This window comes from Alligator sinensis, unplaced genomic scaffold (genome assembly GCF_000455745.1).
Source record: "Alligator sinensis unplaced genomic scaffold, ASM45574v1 scaffold1147_1, whole genome shotgun sequence".
Classification (NCBI taxonomy): Eukaryota; Metazoa; Chordata; order Crocodylia; family Alligatoridae; genus Alligator; species Alligator sinensis.
This window is the reverse complement of record NW_005842832.1, coordinates 157,231-163,643: the sequence shown is the minus strand read 5'-3', so window position 1 is coordinate 163,643 and position 6,413 is coordinate 157,231.

The window sequence follows — 6,413 nt, the reverse complement described above, 5'->3', positions numbered from 1 at the left end:
AAAAGAAAAATCAAATACCAAAATTTATAGGTATTTAGAATTTATTTTATTATAGTGATTGAGGTACTGGTAGGCCTCCAAATTGCTTGAAATTTGTAAATATATCAATAAAACATTGTGTTCAATTGATATCTGTATCTATATAGTGGTGTTTCATTTAAATTGCGGATTTTGGGGAGTTGCAATTTTTTATCAGGGGAAACCAGTTAATTTTGCTATTTTAAAAAAAAAATATATATTTTTTTATCAGGGAAACCCAGGATTCCTAATCATGAGATATTCCACTCTCCCTCTCTCTGCGCCCCCCTGCCCCCGTCTATATAGAGGTCCTTCTCATGACAGTTCATACAAAAATTTTGGGCCCCTCTGTCAGCTTTGACTCCTTCCTGGAGACCCACTTTCCTGGTGACATAGCTGGGATGCAGCCCAAGGACATATATTGTTTGCTTTTGTAAGCATCTTCCATGGGTCCTAGGAGGAGGACAGTGTACATCACAGTAGCCTTCCCACTTACAGAATAAGGCTAAAAATAGAGCTGAACTGCATCATTCAATTGACTCCCCCCACACCCATCCCATACCCAGCGCTTTTTCCTGCCTAGAGCAGAGGGTCAGATTCGATGATCTACAAGGTCCCTTCCAACCCTAGAAATCTATGAAATCTATATGAGTTTATTTGTGGGGTAATGGTACAGCGTTTAAAAGTCTGTAGGATTATGCTGTGATCATATGCAAGGTGTACTATGTAAACAATAAAAAAAATAAAGAGAAAGTATACTTTTCCTCCTTTTAACATTGTAAAAGAAAGATGCTACTTCATAATAGTGGTGGATAAAGAATGTTTAATATTTAGGATGGTAGTGTCATGTAGCAAAAGCACTAAGTGAATGTATTCTGCAAAATGATCCACATGGACAGGATTTGTTGCAGGAACCCAACCGCATTTGAGTATTTTCCCAAAAACTAGCTACAAAATAGTACTACCCTGATGTTCGCCTTCTGCTTCACAGTATATCTAGATGGTTAATAGTTCCGTTTCAATGGTCATTTCTTTGTTTTGTGAATATAGGTCACATGCATGGCATATTTGTACTGTTTTTAGTCATGTGCATGAATACATGACAAACTCGCTAGAAAAATACACTGTCAATTTGCCTCCATGTGTCAAAAGTATTATTGCTAATAGGGATAAATAGATACCTGAATGTTTTACACTTGAATATACAGCATTGGATGGATTTTAAAAGATTTTTCATGTTTTTAATATCTCTAATTCTGTAATGCTGATTGATTTGCACTTCAGCCAATCTGTTAAAAAGGTTGCATGTAATTTTGGAAGAGAGATGTTTTAAAACAATACTTAATAAAAATGGCATAAGGAATTTGCCTCTAGGTTGCTGAGAGAGTGACACATTAATTGTCACATATGAGTAGTGAGACCCCCTCAGAGTTCATGATTTCACCACTCATGATTTATTAGTATTATCAGTTAGCAGAGGGGACAAATGCACTCCTTTTATTTTCTTTTAAAAGATGTCCTTATCTAACTATTTAAACATAGAATTTGTATCTTTTACCATAATTTCCTGAAAACTATTGGTTCCTTAATACTACCCTAAAATATGCTTTCATTTGGTTTCTAATTGTTGTTCTTCCTGCTGTCTTTTTGTTTTAAAGAGTATTTTATGATGAACATTGATTTTTTTTTTTTCTTTCTTTTTTGGTTTCAGGATGTACTGAAACTAAGACAGTTTAACTGGTATTTCTTATATAGTGCATAATATATCATGTCCTGTCTAAGTTCTCCCCTTGTACTTCCTGTTCAGTTTATTTGATTTCATTATATAGTGAAATCCGCTGGCTTCAGCAGCAAAGGAGTGATACTTTGGAAAGTGTATTTTACAGTGTTTATCCTGGCTGCTGATTTCTGTGCAAGTTGTCACTGTTATGCACTCTCCTTTCCCTTCTTCTGATTTACTTTTTACTGTAAATTTGAATAATGTGCACATGAATGTTCATTGCTCTTAGATGAGAAATTTCACTCTTGCCTTGATCGTAGTGATGACCCTTACTCATTTTAATTAGAAAAAGGAAATAATGTCATACAGGGAGCCAGCACGAACCAGTCTTTTACATGGCCTAGTTCAACATCATAGAAATGATACTTGCTCATACCATATTGGTTCTTGTCAGTGTTTGATTTTAGATTTGTATTTCAACATACTTCAAGATGTATAATATCCGTAGCTTTAAATTAAACATGGGTTAAAAAAAAAAAAGGGGGTGGGGGTGGGGGAGAGAAGGGCAACACAATAAAGCAAGAGGATGAAACTGAATCCAACTGATGACATGAGTCGCAGTACTGCTCTTCCATCTGCAATTTCCAAGTCTTTCTAAATTATTGCAATATGTTGTTGTTTTTTTGGTAATGTGCTAAACCGGTATATAAGTTGATTATTTTTTCACATAGACATGCTATTGAAATACTTTTATCTTATCAATTCTTTATATGAGATCATTTTCCCACATCCCATGGATGAAGAAAATCCCAACAAGATTGTGATTTGTTTTTTTTCACCCCAAAAAGTAACTGATCTTTGGGAGAATGACACAAAATACAGGCCTTGCATGGTCTTGAAGGCATTGGGAAAAATGCATCTGAAATAAAATCAATACGTGATACTATTTGCATTTAAAAATAGTGAAAGGCAAGACAATTTATCTGTTAAAGAAATTAGGCTACAGTAGTGGAATGGTATTTGACTAAACTAAAATCTTTGATTAATTTTGAAATAAATGTCAAGGGATAATTTTCATATAGTACATGTCTGCTCTAGAGTTTCAAATACTTGCACTAAATATTAATTTACTACTTTTTTCCATTTCAAAATGATGTACCACCCAGGGCATAATACCATTACCTGTATTTCAGTTTAAAAAATATATTATACGCTAGCCAATTGCCCATCAATAATGATGGGGGGAGCAGGCGGGGATGGAGCCCTATGTCCCTCCTCTCCCCATCTGGGCCGGCTCCTCCCTTCCCTGTGGTGGGGGGAGGGGAGGAGTGGGCCCAGGCCTGATGTGGGGGAGGACCGGGTCCAAGGGTGGGGAGAAGCCAGCCTGCCGCAGTGGTGGGAGGGAGCAGTGGGCCCAGGCCAATGTGAGGGAGGAGTTGGCTCGGGCCCAAGGCAGGGAGGAGGCCTGCTCCTCCACTCTCCCTACCACTGCTGCATCAGGCCAGACCTGCTGCTCCCTGCCCCTTGGGCCCACTCCTCTCCCCCCCTGCACTGGGCCCGGGTGCAGTCCTCTGCTCCTCCCACGGCTGCCATGTTAGCCCTGTAGGCGGTGACGATGGAAGGGGGAAGGGGTGGGCTGAGGCCAGCACTGGTGGCCTCGCCCTCCCTCACAGTGTCCCGATCCCACTCCCCCCAACCCCCCCCCACTGCTGCCACCTCCAGGGAGCAAGGGGTGGGGGCAAGGCCAGCTCTGGTGGCCTTGCCCACCCTCTCCACGCAATTGTCACCGTCTGCAGGGAGCAGGATAGGAGGCTAATGCTGCTGGTCTCACCCTCCTGTTCTGTCTGCTCCGTTACCGCTGCCTCCAGGGAGCAGGGCAGAGGGGTGAGGATAGCTGTACTGGTCTCATCCCCTCCCTCTATCCCCTGTGTCCCCACCATCATGGTGGTGCTCTGCCCCGCTGCCAGCTCCTGTCCCAATGCTGTATTCACACTCTGGTTGGTTTTTGTCAGGCAGTTAGAGTGTGAATAAGGTGTTAGGGACAGAGAGACAGATTAAGGCTTTTATAATATTAGAATGCCCACTGTAAACACACAAGTGTATTGTCTGTGGACCAAATTGTGGCATTGCTCACTTGGCTGCAAAGGCTTGGAAAAGGGCATAAACATGTTCTCCCTAGATCTTGGGTTTTGGGAGGGAAAGTACTTTACCCACTTCACTGTTTTTCATCCTTAGAATGTGGCTGATTTTGTGAGCATTGGCAAGTAGATGAAGACTCACCAGTTACTGTGCTGGTCACTGCAGTGGGTGTAGTGCAGGAATAATTTGTACTAATTAAAGGGCTACGGTAGATTCCTTTCTCCCTGGAGGAAAATGGAAATCGGAGAAGGAGTTATGCCACTTCTGAGCTTTGATCAAAGCTCAGACTGGTTCTCAAGGCCCCTTTCAAAGAAGGTGATGGCATAAGGAAGTGTTTTGAAGAGAGGGCCTTCCAGAAGTTGGCAGCACCTCTCTTTTTCATGCCTGTAGTAATTCCTCCCAGTTCTCTCAAACATTATTATTTAATGTGCATCAGAACACGAAAGCAAGCATAATGTCTTCCTCAAAGAGCTTGTGTTTCCAATTTCTTTCAGGCCAGATGAGTGGGGCGGGGCTTGTCCCTGAGCTGGATTGAGTCCCATGCACCAGGATCAGACTGTGGGCCCTGGTGCCACTCCCTCCTTGACCCATGCACTGGGATTTGTCCCTGCAAACCCAACTCTTGCTCTCCAGTTGCTAGAATTGGCTCCCAGCAGCCTGGCATTGCCTCTCCCAGCCTGCCACACCATGATTGGACCCTGGTGCCTAGTGCCACCCCAACCCATTGTATAGGGCATGGGACTCTCCACTGGTCGAGAATTTTGTCAGTAGGGGAACAGTACAATTGCTTTCCAGTCTCCAAATTTCGGAACCCATGGGAAGCCCTGTAAAGTGGTTGACATGGGGGCTGTGAAAGACCTCCCTCCAGCCTCCTTCGGGGTTGTCTGTTTCCCTCTCACTCTTATGTGTCTAGCAATCCAGTTGCTAGGCAGCCAACCCATTGCCACTGCCTACATGACTGGCCTCAGGTAAGAGGGTGTGAATTGATAACTTCTATGGTTTTGAGCTCTGTGCCCATCTCAGTTTGATTATCCACTCCCGTGCCGCTCTAGCATGTGCGCCTGGTTTTGGGCACGATGAGGTCCCATGTAATCCTGGAGAAGCCCCTCTGTCACTCTCAGGGGAACCCCAAAACTTTTCTGCCATGATTTTGAGTAGTTCTTCAGTGGTGGGGATTCCTGTTGAGGGCACCTCCGGGATTGTCACGTTTCCTGGCGGATGTATGCTGGGCTCCACCTGCCCTACACCCCATCCATATGCCAGCCCTTGAGATGAGCCCAAGGCTTGCCCTCTGGCTTGCCCTCCAGTGGTGTCAGTCCCAGATCTTCTCTTCCCTTTTTTTTTAAGCCAGAGATTCTGGCTGCGTCGCCTTGTCCCAGTGTGGTTCTTCAGTGGCTCCTTGCTGAGCTGCCTCAGATCCTGCGTTCCCGTGCTGCTCGCTGCTGGTGCAGGGCACTCCCCCTGGTGCCATCTGTGCTGACATCTATCTCTGCATTTGATCTTCCCGCTCATGCCGGTGCTGGGTGCACTTGGTGTGGGAAATCCTCACCACTCCTCTCACTCGTGGCATTTCCGCCTGGTCTCTCTCGGCACTGGCTTTTAAATCCACCAGGCAGCGTCTCCCACTGACGTCACCCGGCTCCAGCTGCAGATAAGTGCGCCTGATGAACCGCATGGGTCTTCCTCTTGTCTCTCCAGATCATTGGTGTTCTAAAAGGGGTAAGTTTTCCTCCTTTTCAGGGTTCTTCTTTAGGGGTTGTGGTCCCCTTGTTCCGGGTTTCCTGACAGGTGGGGCTCCTCGCCCCCCTCATGTTTGTACCCCTGTGACAAGCTCTGACCTCACAACTTAGGGGCCGGGATTTAAGCCCATGTTACTCCATTAGGTAACTGATGTTTTTCAAATTGATTGGCTGGCATCAAATGACACATGTCCCTGACTGAGTCCAGGTGCTGAGGTCAGGAGGGCTATTTAGAGATGGTCCCTCCAGGAAGAGGCGGGGTACATTTTAAAACATACATGCATGGACCTCTGTAGCACTCTCTCATTCTCTGGATGCAGAAATGAATAGCTTACCAGAAACTTAACTAGGAACTTAGTTTAATGTTCTCTAGCTATGTATGAAAAGGCTACCAAGCTGCTTCTGTTTGCTCAAGGTTATTCTTTTGCTACTTCTCTGACTTGTACCCCTCCCCATGCCTACCCTGTCTACCCAACAAAGCTATCCATTATAGCTGGCCTTGTTGTACATGCTTGAGAGGGATTGGGTAGGTCTTCTTGCTCCCTTTACTCGGTTGACTAAGGGAGGCTACTCTTTATGCTTCAGGCTATAAGAAGCGCCCAGATATATCCTGCAGAGGTTAAGCAACCCCTAGGTTTACAGGGTCTGTGTATCCTGGGTGGCACAGGGCCCAGACAAAGACCTGAGTCCGGGTGGTGGTAGTGGTACCCCAGGCTTGTGGGTGTACTCCAGGAAGGTGGTCCGCCAGATGTAGGCACCCCAGGGGAGGCACTCAAGGCTTGGTTTTGGGTTGGGTG